This window comes from Sinocyclocheilus grahami, unplaced genomic scaffold (genome assembly GCF_001515645.1).
Source record: "Sinocyclocheilus grahami isolate Dianchi unplaced genomic scaffold, SAMN03320097.WGS_v1.1 scaffold121.1, whole genome shotgun sequence".
NCBI lineage: Eukaryota > Metazoa > Chordata > Actinopteri > Cypriniformes > Cyprinidae > Sinocyclocheilus > Sinocyclocheilus grahami.
Window position 1 is genome coordinate 312,402 of NW_015505300.1, and position 16,611 is coordinate 329,012.

At 39.3% G+C, this 16,611-nt stretch overlaps 1 long non-coding RNA gene across 1 annotated transcript; it reads left to right on the forward strand.

Moving 5' to 3' along the window:
* The first annotated feature begins 1,818 nt into the window (after window positions 1–1,818).
* On the forward strand, window positions 1,819–15,269 carry LOC107589813 (uncharacterized). Its single transcript, XR_001609710.1, has 3 exons — window positions 1,819–1,952; window positions 2,302–2,303; window positions 15,259–15,269. It is a non-coding gene; the product is annotated as an uncharacterized lncRNA (long non-coding RNA).
* The last annotated feature ends 1,342 nt before the right edge of the window (window positions 15,270–16,611 follow it).

Sequence of the window (16,611 nt, forward strand, 5' to 3'; positions counted from 1 at the left end):
TGTGCCTCCTTTTCACGCAAGCTAACCAACGCAGAATGGAATTATGATGTGGGCAACCGTGAACTTCTGGTCATGAAATTAGCATTAGAGGAATGGCGCCACTGGCTGGAGGAGGCCTCACACCCGTTTATAGTTCTCACCGATCACAAGAATCTTGAATATCTACGCTCGGCCAAACGATTGAACCCAGGCAGGCAAGGTGGGTGTTATTCTTCACTAGATTTCAGTTTAATGTATCGTACAGACCAGGCACCAAGAATATCAAAGCCGACGCTCTCTCTCGTCAAACCGAGGAGACGTTCTGCTCAAACTATATATATAGTTGTATACTTCCTGAGAAACTCCTCATCGCACCCGTGCAGTGGGACATCATGACCGAAGCAAACAACTTGAACCTCCAGAGTCCGCCACCTCCTGAAAGTCCCCCCAATCTCACCTATGTTCCTGAATCACTACGAGAGCGTCTATAGACACAAGTACATGTTCTGCCAAGCTCGGGACACCCCGGAATCACTGCCACTGCACATCTGCTCCAGAACCGATTCTGGTGGCCAACTCTGTTATCTGATACAACCAAATTCGTCCAAAACTGCATTACCTATAACACTTCGAAATCACCCAGACAACTACCAGCAGGCCTGTTACAACCATTGCCCATGCCACAATGCCCTTGGTCTCACATCGCCATTGACTTCATCACCGACCTGCCCAACTCTCAAGGTAATACCACTATCGCCTTCAAAAACCTCAATGTAAACATCAGCCTCACATCTGGCTACCATCCTCAGTTCAACGGACAGACAAAGTGCCTGAATCAGGAGATCATCCGGTTCCTTCGAACGTATTGCCAGCAACAACAATCAGACTGGAGCAGGTTGTTTTGGGCGGAATAAGCTCAGAATTTCCTCATGAAACCCGCCACAGGGGTGACTCCCTTTAAGTGCATGCTGGGCTTCCAACCGCCCTTGTTCCCCTGGGCTGGCGAGCCCACTGACCTCCCTTCAGTCACAGACTGGTTACAACACAGTGAGGAGGTCTGGGACCGAGCCCATACTCATTTGCTACATGCCGTTAGGAGAACAGAGCAACAGGCCAACCGACGCCCCAGTCCCGAATACGCTCCATCTCACCTATGTTCCTGAATCACTACGAGAGCGTCTATAGACACAAGTACATGTTCTGCCAAGCTCGGGACACCCCGGAATCACTGCCACTGCACATCTGCTCCAGAACCGATTCTGGTGGCCAACTCTGTTATCTGATACAACCAAATTCGTCCAAAACTGCATTACCTATAACACTTCGAAATCACCCAGACAACTACCAGCAGGCCTGTTACAACCATTGCCCATGCCACAATGCCCTTGGTCTCACATCGCCATTGACTTCATCACCGACCTGCCCAACTCTCAAGGTAATACCACTATACTTACGATTATAGACCGATTTTCCAAAGCATGCCGTCTAATTCCCCTGCTTAAACTCCCCACGTCATTCGAAACTGCTGAATTACTGTGCAATCATGCGTTTCGTTTCTATGGTCTACCTGAGGACATTGTCTCAGACTGGGGTCCCAGTTCACCTCAAGGGTATGGACCGCCTTCTTCAAACACCTAAATGTAAACATCGGCCTCACATCCGGCTACCATCCCCAATCCAACGGACAGACAGAATGCCTGAATCAGGAGATTATCCGGTTCCTTCTATCATATTACCAGCAACGACAATCAGACTGGAACAGGTACTTGTTTTGGGCGGAATATGCACAAGATTCCCTCATGAAACCAGCCACAGGGGTGACCCCCTTTAAATGCATGCTGGGCTTCCAACCGCCATTGTTCCCCTGGGCTGGCGAGCCCACCAACCTACCTTCAGTCATAGACTGGTTACAACGCAGTGAGGAGGTCTGGGACCAAGCTCATACCCACTTGCTACATGCTGTGAGAAGAACAGTCCCAAAAACACTCCAGGCCAATGGGTTTGGCTTTCAACTAAGGATCTGCACCTCAGACTCCCATGTAAAAAGTTCAGTCCCAGATATGTTGGTCCATTCAAGATTTTAAGACAAATAACTCCAGTATTGTTCCGTTTAGATCTGCCCACTAACTATCGTATATATCTCTCACTTTCCATGTATCACTTCTGAAATCCGCTGGTGGTCTGGGAGGAGAGTCGGAGGAGGGAGCCAGGCTGCAGACCCCCCCGCCTATTCTGGTTGACGGCGAGAAGGCATATCGGGTGCACAAGCTGCTTGACTCCAGGCGCCGGGGTGGCACCCTCCAGTATCTGGTCGATTGGGAGGAGTACAGACCGGAGGAGCGATCCTGGGTCAATGTCGGAGATCTCCTCGACCCCACACTCACAGAAGAGTTTCACAAGACGCATCCAGAGAAACCGGCCCCTCGACCTCGTGGTAGACCCCGGCGTCGCTTGCCTCCCCGCGTCAGGAGCCGCTCACAGGGGGAGGGCTCTGTCACAGAGGAGGATCCCGTACCGCCTCTTCCTCACCACCAGAGGGAACTCTCTCCTGAATATTGACTTTATCCATTCGGACTCTAGTTCCCATCATGCCTCATACCTGGGACTGATTGCACGCACACACCTGCATCTAATTACACTCACACATTTAAGCTGGACACTCACATCAGCTCTCTGCGAAGTCTTGATTTGCCCCGGCTGTCACTACTGAGTGTTTACCCTGTATCTTGCCTACTAGTTTGACCTCAGAGTGTTTATTGTTTCCTGATTAGTCTCTGCCTGCCCTGACCTGGATTGTTCTTCTACTGTGATTCGTCACTAATCACGCAACGCCAAAGTGCTATGTCATCCGCCGGAAAGCTTCCGCGTACCACAGATACCGCAAGTGAGAGAAAAGTGCTTATTACGTTTGAAATATGGATATTTTTCTTACAAAAACACATGGATTCGCTACAGGAGGCCTTTATTCACCCCCCGGAGCCGTATGAGGCCCATTTTATTGGATGCGCGTGCTTTATTTGACGACTTGTGGACTGTTCAACTGCAACACCCGCTGACTACAATGATAGAGCTTGGAATAGCCAGGACGATTTTTTATATAACTCCGACTGGATTTGTCTGAAAGAAGAAAGTCATATACACCTAGGATGCCTCGAGGGTGAGTAAAACACAGGCTAATTTTCATTTTTGGGTGAGCTAACCCTTAAATTGTGTTAGCCCTTCTAAACTTGGCATCTGTGTACTTAACCTAATGCTGAGGTCATCTGAAATCTGACCTTGTCAACAACACATTATGTTTGAGTTCTAGTCATGGTGCTTAACCTGGGTGGAATGAAGTTCACAGTATCTATTCAAGTTCTTTAGATGACAACTTTATAACCCACATTCTTAAAAATATAGGTTCTTTATTGGCATTAATGGTTCGGTGAAGAACCTTTATCATCCATAGAAACCTTTGCATTCCGAAATAGTCTCTTTATAGTGTAAAAAGGTTCTTTAGAAAATGTTCTTCACACTCACGCACACATACACACACACATTGGGTTTCCATGTTTTATGGGGATTTAAAATTTACTGGAATTACTATACTTGTGGGGACATTTGATCCCCATAATATAGGGAATACCAGGTACACACACACACACACACACAAATATTTCTTTTACAGAAAGGTACTTTAGGGAACCCCAAATGGTTCTGCTATTGCATCACTACAAAATTCCCCTTTTTGGACCTTTCTTTTTAAGATTGCATTGCTATATCCATATAATTTACTACTAAATGCAAAACTCTTAATTTAGGTGCTCTCTTATTGTCAACTGGCAAATCATTCATCTTCACTGTCATAAATATGATTGAGATGAGGTCCAAGCATACATCCCTACACAAATTGAAGCTCATTCCCTGAGCATGAGTTCTCCAATTAGTGCTGGGGCATGTCAAGTCATCTGCAATCTTCAGTATTTCAGAGGCTTTCCCACAGAACCATTATCATTTCAAGACTAGCTGATTGCAGGTTGTTGACAAGAATCACACATTAATTTATCACCTTAACAAAATGCTTTACCATCATGTAGACTTTTGTGAGTTGAAATATGAGAGCTTAAATTAACCGGGATGAGGACGCTCATGATGATAACAGGGAGAGAGTGCTGGTGAAGAATAAGAAGGACTCTTGTGGAACAGGATCTTTTGTTTGGGACCAGAGACTTCCAAAGATGTTTTGTCTGACACAGGATCTGTGCCCCTGATTTGTTGCATTGTTTCAGAGAGAAGTATGCGTGCCTTAAAGGGATAGTTCACCCAAAAAATGGGATTGTTATGTTTATCTGCTTACCCCCAGGGCATCCAATATGTAGGTGACTTTGTTTCTTCAGTAGAGCACATTTGATGATTTTTAAGTCCAACCGTTGCAGTCTATCAGTCGCATAATGCATGGCAATGGTAACAAAATCTATGAACAGACAAACATGCACAGACAAATCCAATTCATTTTTTATAATTTTTTACCTCTAATACACCACTATGTCCAACTGTCTTTGGGCACACACACGGCTTCCGGTGCGTGAGGTGTGTACGCGCTCTGGCGTAGTTTACGCAAGCGTCGGAAGTGATCTCTCGCGCATAGTCACTCATTGTTTACACAGTGCACAGTCATTGTAGGTACGACGGCTAATCAAAATGGAACTTACTTTCGCTTATCCGGATTGTTCAAACTTACTTCAAACTAAAAGATTACATTCTCTCGCGCGAACTCATTAGGGAGTGGTGACTTTCCACGTATTCCCAACTTCTGAGCCTGCTTGCCTGAATTTATGATTGATTGCTCTTCGGCTGGATATCAACACACTGTGACAAGTCGGCTGCCTCCCCCTAATTATCAGCATCACCCCGTTCCTTAATCGCCGCCCTTCGCCAGGCTCCCAACATGAGTGGGTGAGTGAGAGAGGAGGGGCGCTGAAATAGCCAGGGCTGGCGGCATGTGATGGGGCACACCTGAACCGAATAGAGCCTTTTTTAATTGTGATGATTTTTGCTCACATTTAACAAAAACCCACCAATTCACTATCTCAATTGTTTATGGGGTCACTGCACTAAAACGGATTTGAAAGAGTGGAGACCATCGCTTCACAGAGATTTTTCGGGGTCGGATTTCAGCAGTCCGTAGCGCTGTTTAGTGTTGAGACTGAGGCAGTCTTTTTTCAGCCAGTCTGAAGTGAGAGACTGGAGAGTCAGTCAGGAGGAGAGAAGTGAGAGAGGACACAGAGAGAGTGGGTGACAGCACTCTGGAAGTGTTGAGTTCCAAGTTTTTGCACTAATCTTATGCTCAAACTGCTGAAGAAAATTAAACTTTGGTAAGTGAATGGGATGAATAAATAATTTATCATGAAAACAGTTGTGGACATTTGTGTAGTGTAGTTAACATCACTGCATTCGCTTAGGCTCCTGTCATGGCTCGTTGGTGCGCATCTCGCCTTGGGTTCTCTCTCATCTGCACTTCATGTGATGGAAGGTAGGTGAATGCTTTAAAAAATTGTAAACACTTTTAAGTCCACTCTTAGTACAGTTTTGACATACCGTATGCCACTGGGTTGCACTGAAATGCAAAATTAATTTAAAAAAGTGAGTACAGTACAATGGAATTGTAAAAAGTGAGTAAAGTTATACTAAGGAGCTATTTCTATGATGTGACCCTTAACTTTAACTGATGTTGTACAGTATGCATTTTGTTTGATTTAGTCATATTAAATAATATATTTGCCTATATATATATTTCTACAAGAAGTTATTTGAGGTTATTTGACAAAGTAGTTTTACAGTGTGTGAATGGGGAAATATTAGTGTCGGGCCATTATGATTTTACAGAAAAACTAGCAAATCTGATACCTGTAGGCCTTTATGTGATGTAAAGAACATGACAGAGTTGTAGACGGGTTTGATGATGACTAAGGTGTCCATATGTCAACATGCATACTTGATATGATTTATTTACTCTACTTATAGATTTTTAGCTGATTTAGGCTATATTCAAATGAAAACAGCCATGCTTAAACTTTAAGAGCGGTATGTGTTTTTGTGTATGTGTGTGTGAGAAAGAGACGCTACATAAGTTATAGATCTTATTATGACTTATTGTCACTTGGCAAACTTCCAATTGGATTTTAAAATGCAGATGTGCTGCTCATAGATGTGCATGTGATTTCAGATGTCTGTTTCAGATATTTGTCCAATTTTGTAATTATATTATAAAGCAAATGTTTGTTATCTTATTTTTGGTATAATGTCGGTATTTTAGTTTATCTAACCCGAAAATACATTTGTGAAGAGTGAACCAGTAGATGCACTGAGAGGAGATGCACTGTGAAATTTTAAAGTTCTCTGCTCCAGGCCTAGACATTGGGATTATCTTGTAACGAATCAGCTCATGAGGAAATATGAATAATTAATCATAACTAGTTATAATTAATTATGAATATTTAGATCCGCTGTAGATATTTAGCTGACCTCTCAGGGTCAACTGTCTTGTCAATTCTAAGAACGTTAATTTCCTGGTTAAGGGAAATAACTTCCTTACTGTACAATTCTACAAAAGCTTGTAGCATAAATCTGCATGATTAAGTGACTCCAGTTATAAGATCTAGCTAACAAAATATATATTGTGTGTTTGAGTGGTCCAGATGCTACAATCTAAATACTGTCTTTATATGATGAATATTATTATTATTATTATTGTGCTGTAAGTGTTTAGGTTTACAAAAATTTTGTGACTTAGTCCTAAAGAATTACTTGCAGAGGTTATAGTTCATCTGATCTACAAACCATTTCACAGCATCCTTCTTATAATAAAGTGTGTATGCTTGTCATCAGGTGTGATGTGGTCGCCTGTGGAGATTTGGAATTAGATGACATGGAGTAACATTACCGGTATGTTGTCTGATGAGCCCAGTGTTGTCATTCAGTTTCTCTGGGCATCTATAGAACAGGTCGGAGCAGGCAGGTGACCTCTCTTTTAGAGATATTGGTTTGTTTGCTTGCATTGCTGTCAAAAGCTTGGAATAGTTTCACAGCTTGCATTTTTCAACACAGTTATGTGCTCCGACGTCTGGAGTGGCCAGAAATTGAGGGATAAACTGTCAGAATAAAATCAGTCCTTCCTATCCTTCCTCTCTGTGCTGGTAAGTTAATGAGCTCAGTGTCTTCAAAAGGCAGTCATCCAAACAGCATGACAGCCATGTAACTTGAGATGCTCTAAACTGACCTGAAGAGCTTCATCAGTCTGACTTTGTGTCTCTTTTAAGTGCTAGTACTCATTGTTTTGTCATATTAGTCCATAACATCAACAGATTGTTATGTATGCAGCTTTTAATGTAAAAAGTATACACTGCTGTTTATTATAATTTAAAATAACATTCTATTTTAAATTGTCATTTATTCCTGTGATGCAAAGCTGAATTTTCAGCATCATTACTCTAGTCTTCAGTGTCACATGGTCCTTCAGAAATCAGTCTAATATGCTGATTCGGTGCTCAAGAAACATTTCTTATCAATGTTGAAAACAGTTGTGCTGCTTAATATTTTTTGTGGAAACCGTAATACTTTTTTCAGGATTCTTTGATGAATAAGAAAGTTCAAAAGAACACCATTTTTTTTTTTTTTACCTTTGATCAATTTAATGTATTTTTGCTGACTAAAAGTATTAATTTCTTTAAAAAAAAAATTGAAACAGTATCTTACTGACTGCAAATTTTTGGAGGATAGTGTAGAATTGAAAATGAACCGAAATCAATATATTGTTTTAAGTATTGTTAGTTTGTGTTAACTGAAGTATTACTGAAGTATTACCAATTTTATGATAATATGTGGCTCTCAAGTAGTGGTTAACACAAAAAAATAAATAGAAAACTATACTGAAAGTTAGAAAAAATTGTCTTATTCTATCTGATCATAGGCTTGATTGAGTCCTCAGATAAAAAGGGCTAAATGAATAGTAGAAAAAAAATTGCAAATTCAAATAAGCTGCTTAACATCTGCTTAATTTGTGAGTGAAAACTAAGAAAAAGAGAGAGCGTGAGATGCTTTTGTATCCTCATTGTGTTCATTATTTTAGGCAGTTAATTCAACCTAATTTCTCTTCCAATCTGGTTATACAGAATAGCATTTAGATTTCCTCTTCTGGGAGCCTTTAATACTAATAGACACTCTAATCGTAACCTGTTCCTTGTTATTTGTGCAGTATAGAGAATATCTATGTAATTTGTCTTGAATTGTCTTACTATTTTTAGTTGTATAGCATATATAAATACTGCTAGCCAAATATTGTTTTATGTTTTTCTTTGCAATGACACTTGTAAGAATCTATAGTCTGCCCCGACCCAGATTCCACTCCACAATATGTTTGATCATGCTCATTTCCCAAAATGGCTTAATTATTATAGAGAAGAAGAAAGTCAACAGTTATGTTAACAGGAGCAACTTCCTTTACATTGAGGGTAAACTCTAAGTGTATAAAATGTTTGAGCTTAGGATGTTCGGGGTTCATTCTGACTCCGTTGAACCCAAGGTACTACATGTACTTTGTTACTGATATGCTGCAATAAACATCTTCATCGAGATCTTCATCGTCCTCATAATTTTTCTTACATTGGCGAGCCAGCCAGGAGTTTCCAAAAAGAAGAATAAACCGCTTTTCTTACCTTTTTCCTGCTTTTTGGAATCTCCTGGCTGGCTCGCCAATGTTTATTGCAGCATATCAGTAACAAAGTACATGTAGTACCTTGGGTTTCTACGGAGTCAGAATGAACATTCTAAGCTCAAACATTTTATACACTTAGAGTTTACCCTCAATGTAAAGGAAGTTGCTCCTGTTGTTACAGCTGTGGTCTTTGTATGTTAATTAAGTTCTGACACCTCTTTTGTCTGAGGTGGTTCTCAGTGTCCCACACCTGCTCCCATTCTACAATTGGTTACCATTTTCTCAGGATGTGATCATCCCAATAGCACCAGTGTGAACAAGACAGACTGGAAATGAGAGAGTTCTTGATCAAAGAAATGAAAATGGCCAAGCTGTTAGACAACTGTCTTTTATGGACTTTCAAAGTCTTATTACAGCAGTGGGTTACAGCATTTCAATGCAAGAAGTCAAATGAAAGCTGCAGAATCTAAACATCCAGTTGCTGCATTCGACAGGCGAGAATGTTCTATATTATCTAACGGTTTCCATCAGAGACAAAAGAGATTAGAAAGAGTAAATTCAGAAGGTGTTACTATCTGTTATGCATGTGGAAACGCTGGTCACATTGCTAGACATTGTCAAGACAACGAGAGACCTCATCAAAGCTTTGTCTGTTATGCATGTGGAAAGGATGGTCACATAGCAAGGCATTGTTTAGAAAAAGTTAGGAAAGATCAGGAAGTTGTTTGTTTTGGGAAGTTTGAGACACAAGGCAAGACAGTGTCACTTTTCACACAAAAGAAGGATGAGGTTTCGTGATTTGCTTAAGAAGATAGGCAGTTTATAAACCCAGTTGGCACTGTTGAAAGGAAATAAGGAAGAAGCTATTCACACCTTGCCAGACACAGCACTGCATGAACAACATGACTGTAGCTCAGTCACAAGCAGATGCTGATGTGAATTGTAGGAATAGTTTTATGGTAGTATTATATTATGTGTTATATATTAATGGCATTAATATTTAAATTTAATGAGAAATGTTTGAATTGCATTCTGTGATCAAATTTCTGTAGCTTTGGTTTTGAATGTGAAAAGATTCTTGTGGGGGAAAGGGGGGAGAACCTCTTCTTTTTGATCTCATTTCAGGTATAAGCATCGAGATGCTGGAGAAAGATGATCCGGTCATCTGAAGGACAAGAAGGCCAGCAAAACCAGTGGAGCCAGGGGACTTCCAGAAGAAAAAGGACTTCAAGAAGGCCAGCAGGGCCAGTGGAGCCAGGGGACTTCCACAAGAGAAGGAACTTCTTAAAGAACAGAGTGATCATCAGAACCAGAAATTGAGAGATTCCCAGACCTACAACATCCTGAACTCCAAGCTTAAAAGATCTAGAAACCCTGAGACCCACAATGGCATGGATGGACCTGATGGAACTTCACAAACTGCGAAAACAGCTAGAAGAACTTTTCCAAATTGAAATGAATGGACAATGGAAAAGAGAAACAAAGAGATCAAACAATTTTCAGAGACTGTGGACAGCAATCTTCTCACCGAGATGGAAAACAAGAAATGAGAAATGCAAAGACAGACTCTCTGCACATGACACCAGAAAGAGACAAACATATGCATACTCAAATGTAGAATATTGTCTACTGAATGCACACATGTGGACAAAGGACGTCCACACCACACTGAGAGAAATGGACACAATGCAAGTGACAAAATGAAAACACACAGACACAAACACACACACACACACACACACACTATGTTGCCTGTTGATTGATGTTTTTTCTCTTTTGGCCTTTGGCTAGGTTTGTACTGTCATAATGTTTAGTACATTTAGAAAATCTCTTTTGCAGTTATGGTTCTCAAGTGCTCCTCTCCCAAACCCCAAAAGAATGTTTGTGTGTCATTTTGCCAAATTTGAGAGAAGTCCCTATGATAATTTTGCCTAATTGGATAGAGCGACAACCAGTGTGCATGAGGTGTAGACTCAATGACGGGTAAGATTCTCCTTTGGCCAGAGGGGGGCAACCTAAGGCAGGGCTTCACCGCCACTGGGCACCTACCCAAACCACCTCAGACAAAAGGGGTGTCAGAACTTAATTAACGTACAGACCACAGCTGTAACAACAGGAGCAACTTCCTTTATATTGAGGGTAAACTCTAAGTGTATAAAATGTTTGAGCTTAGGATGTTCGGGGTTCATTCTGACTCCGTTGAACACAAGGTACTACATGTTCTTTGTTACTGATATGCTGCAATAAACATCTTCATCGTCCTCATCATTTTTCTTACACACTGATATCCCTTAAAGGTGAGTTGAGTTGTTTCATATTCTGTATTTGTGGGATTTATTTGAGAGGCTTGTGAATGTTATATGTTGTGTTTGAAGCTCAGCTTCTGCAGTAAAACTGTCTGAGGAGTGATCAGACACACTTTTTAACACTAAAACGGGTCTTTGGACATTTTGTCTCTGTTCCACGTATTCTTTTCAGCATGAGATTTGCAAGTGAAAGCTGCTACTGCTGCTACAGTCTGATTCATTTCTGCACTGCTCATTGCTCATAAATGACTTTGTCTTGCAACTGATGTTGTAAGCTGTGCAAAAGTTGGCATAATTTATGGCACCATGTTTGCTGGGAGTTGTCACTGTGTTTCTAAATTCTTTATAGTGAGAGGAAGGAGTTCACAAAAAACAATTAATGTTCAGCATTAATCAAATTCAGCTTTTATCAAATGCTCACATTAGTTGAATGCCTTCCCTGCTGTGAGAACAGCTGCCTGGGTAGCCCTCTGAATTTAACAAAGATGTCATGTAAAAAGTGTCATTTTTAGCTAAGTGGTAAGAGAAATATGAGATGTAATTTTTGTACTATTGTTTATATACCATTTTTCACTGATGTGTGATCATCGTTGTGGTCTGTGGCTTATGCATGTCGAACTTTGCTCTGTGGAGTTTAAATTAAACAAATACATTAAAAAATCCCTGGTTTGATCCTTCGGACCAAAACACCGCATTAGACCAGATCACCTTAGATGAGTTAGTTGCATCTGTCCTTTGTTTCCTTCATCCAGTCAGATATGTAATATGCTGAAAAGCACATTGACCCTAAAAGTGACATCATCGTTGTACAGGAAGTTCCGCTCCACCATTTTTTCTGATATTCAATACATCCATTTAGTCCTTACAGTGATATATTACACATATCGGAAAATTCACAGCATGGAAAAAACACATCAGCCCTCCAGCCCTCCAGCCCCCCAACACAACTAAATCATCTTTCCTAAGAAAGTGTGGATAAGGGTCACACTGAGTTTGAGAATGGTTTGAATGGACAGCTGTTGTCCAATGTTGTGTTTTCTTTCTGTGTCGCCTAACTAGTAACTAGGGCTTGTCTACAGGGTGCTTGTCTTCATGATTACCTCATTTCTATAGTCAGTCACACTGTAATCATCCTGGAAATAAAGGTATGCGTGTTAGTGTGAGTTTGCAAGTGTTTTTGTATGTGAAGTCACGATATAATATTATATAATATATACATATATTTGTATCATTAATAATATATTATTATTAATAATTGTTTGTTTATCTATTAAAATAATTAATTATTTATGATTTTTGATTATTTATCCAATAATAATTATTTACATTAGATGAATAGATGAAGTAGAATATAAACAAACAATATAAACAAATATAGAATTAAATAAATATATTATTATTAATAAAATGATTAATACAATAATAAAAATTATTATTATTACTACTGCTACTACTTCTACTACCACTAATGTATTTATTTATTTATTTATTTATTTCTGTGCTGTAAATGATCATTATTGTTAACTACATTATAATAATAATAATGTTACTTATATATCATTTGTATTAGTAAGGTTATTATTAATAATAATTATTAGGTAACAATTTAGCATAGGGACCAATTCTCACTGTTAACTAGTTGCTTAATAGCATGCCTATTACTATATTGGCTGTTTATTAGTACTTATAAAGCAAATATTCTGCATGACCATATTCTACATCCCTAATCCTACCCAATACCTAAACTTAACAACTACCTCACTAAATATTAATAAGCAGAACATTAGGAGATTACTGAGGCAAAAGTCGTAGTTGATGGTTTGTTAATAGCGAGAATTGGACCTTAAAATAAAGTGTGACCCATTATTATTTGTTTGTTTATCTAATAAAATTATTATTATTTATTTATATATTTATCTTTACATATTTATTTATATAAGGATCTGCTCTATCTGTCTGTCTGGATCCTTAAATTAAGAGCTTTGTTCAAGGGCGCAATGCCTTGCTTCTTGAGGGTAAACCTCCAGTTAGCCTTAACCACTACACCACAACACCACAGCACCCACAAGTATGTTTCTCTGGGTTAATATAGTCAGTTCTCTGCTTCTCTAATGATGTCCATTAGGTTGGTTGTCAAATCTCATTGGATTTTTCTTTACTCTCACAGTAAACCACAACTATTCAAAGAAGTTTAACAAGCATTAAAACAAACTGTAATATTAACGTAGCATTTTGCAAATGTTATTGACGGATATATAGTTAGATCACGTTTAATCAGAAGTTTGGTCATGTAATGATGTGCACTCACTCCTAAAACCCTGTTTAAACCTGGTATGAACATCTGTCTTGGTTGATCCGATCACAAACCCTGTATCCTACATCAAAACAGTATGTTCAGTTATTATGGAAACATGGAAGTTGTTTATTTATAGTGTTTAATATTATTTTAAATCAGTGATCACCCAAAAAAACCTTTTGAGGGCCACGTGTGAACACTCTTTGCCTTGCTCTCCTCCATGCAGTTCTGTAATTACTTTGGGGAGCCTCCTCTTCCATTGTCAGTCAACTGTGATTGAATGATTGAGGTTGGACAGAACGTGGGGGCCTGGACATTCCTATCATTCTCTGCCCAGGAGTTGAGCCTATCACTGACCCTCAGGGACTCTGCATTACAATGAGCATGGTAAACTCCCTTAAAACATTACCTGCAGACTTCACCAGTACTCATGAGAAGGAGTTATAATGTATAGCATGCCCTGTTGTTGCCACATTCGTGCTGAACATTCACATTCATATTCAGATAATTGTGTGAAAGGTGTGACGTTTTGATGTTGCACCATCAATGTATGGCAAATTAGTTCTTTCACGGTTTCATAGGGAACATTAGGTAGTTAAATGTAATAGAAATGGATTGGTCACTGTAAACACAGATAAAACTGAACATTTCCTGCTCTCAACAAGCTGCAGAAAGCTGTGCGTACTTTCATATCTATAACAAGAAAAAAGCAGGTGGGGTATGCCATAAAGAAAACATGCATTAAACAGAAGCAGCACTGAGTTTGAGCTTCTCTCTGCCCTTATAGGTGTGTGAGGATCTTATAATGACCTGAGTCAGAGTGAACACTAGGCTACTGTCTGTTCGGATACAGCTCCTCCCTCCAACCCAACAGTCCAATCTGATTGGTTCAAAAAATGGACTCTCTGTGATGTCACACACTGCTTTATGTCATGGTACCAAAGAAAACATCCACAAATACATATGGCTGCAAGCCAAAGATAACTCAACTACCAAAATATTTGGCAAGATCTTGCTTTGGTGTGGAGGTGACCATGTTGCTGGGGTCTAGTTACCTGTGTGACTGGTAAAGGGTTCATCTCATGGCACATTATTTAAGTGAAGTAGTTTGTTCAAAGCAAAGGGCAGTGCTTACACTGGATATTGGGAGGAATTTACTGTAACTGTACAGTGGGTGGATGCATTAGCTACTTGTTTCCATTTCAGTTCATGCTTGAATTTTCCTGTGTTCTTTTTAAATGTATATTTACTATGTACAGTGGCCCCAAAAAGTAGCTGGACACTTTTTATTGTAATTTAATGTATAAATGTCTTTGTATCATTTAACAACACATCAAATGAAGTGGCTTTTATTTTATTATTCATTTATTTATTTATTTATTATTTTTTTAAATGAGCGCAAAAGTACACTTTCAGCACTTTACAAACAGTGTCCGGTTGCATAAAATGCTTAGACTAGTTTTACAACTACTTCTTTTTTTTTTCTTTAAGACTGGCCATAACTTTTTTTTAAAGTCAATTACATAAAAACAGAACTTGGTCTAATTTAAATCTAAAAATAAAACTGATTTCAAAGATAAAAGTATTTAGAAAATGTTCTTGTTGTCAGACATTAATGGATCATGTTGATAATTAATGTAATGATATATGCCATGGTTACTCTGTTATCTGTGTGAACTTCATACTTCCACTAAAAATCACCTTGAGACCAGTTACTTCATACCAGTCATTGCAAAAAATGTTCGGAAAATGTAGTAGATGTAAGAGAAAAATCTACCATGTGTTTGCAAATGGTGGTTTGCTATCTATGCAATAACATTTAGACATTTTAAAGACATCATTTAGCCAGATTTCTATAAAGATACCCCTTTTTGTATATTCAGTACCACACAAGCAGACAATGCCCACTGTTTGCTTTCCTGGGCTGCAACTATTGGGTTTCTGCTTTCAAACGGTTGGAGATGAAGATGTAAACAACTAATCAGACAACAGGCCACAAAATATTGTCTGACATCAAGTACACTACTGCTCTTGAGTAACAGCCCATGGAGTCACTAAAAAAAGCAGACGAGTGCAGACTTTACTGAAAAGCCTCTGGAGTGTGATTTTGATTTAATGTGGCTAAGCACTGGTTTTGTTCACCCACGAAGCCTCCTTCATTTTGCTAATTGATTACTGAAGCCCGGCTATTGTCAGCTCCTGTTCTCTCACTAGTGCTGATGCTAATCCCTCAGTTGGCTACTAAAGCCCTCACATGCACTCACGAGTCACGACCAATCAGTCGACACAACAGACCACCACACAGATACTAGAGCCACAGAGAAATATGAGTATTTCAACACTTTACAAAGAAATACTGTATGTTTTGATTTGAAATGAGCAACATCTGTTGTTAGCATGTTGGCTAATTGCTTTGTTTTTGTGTAGTTTCAGTGTTAGATTTTTCACTGTGGTACTGTAACTCACCACAAGGGAGAGCTGGATGATCACTGTTTGTAAAATCACACACATGCTAGTCAGCTAGACTGTTGAAAGGGTTACATTTTTATTCTATTTACAGAACCATCACAAAATGTGATTTTAGAATCAGTAGTTACATTCTCCAAATTTTTGTATTATTTTATTATTAATAATCACAATGCCTATGTATCACAATAAGCGCTTCGAGAGGTTGAATTATGCTCTAATTGACTATTACAATATATTTTCTCTGTATAATACTGGCTTTTTCAGTAAGAGAAACATAATGCAAATATGGTGTAGCTTTTAATTTGTGTCTAGCTCTTAATTCAGGCTCTGGCATTTAGAGGACAGTAGCCTACTGTCTAATTGCACCATTAGGCATAATGCCCTTGAGTGGAGGCCATGGCTGCTAATTGAGACTTTTCTATAGACAAGAAATCCACAGTATTGCACAACTGATGGCTTTTGACAATAAACCAATTACTGAATGTTGCTGGGGTACAGAAAAGGGAGTAGTGTGGTCGGTTGGATGGGAACATCATCTCTCCTGTCCTGCTTAAACCTTTGGGCCTCAAAGATCTCCTGAACCTAAAATAAAGGCTAACAGTTTGAGTTCCTTCTTGTTCACATAAGACTCTATGGCAAGTTGACCCTCTGCCTTATAATTGAGTTATAATTGCAAGCACCCAGAGTCAGGATTGGACACAGCAGGACATAAAGTGCTTATTGGGATAAAAGAAGCAGGATATATTCAGTGGATTTAAAGGCCAAAGGGCATTGACAGCAAGTAACTGTCGTCTACTCTTTATTGATTTAGATATAAAAGTGAGTTTTTTGGACAAGTTTTGAATAAGATGTTTATATATATATATATA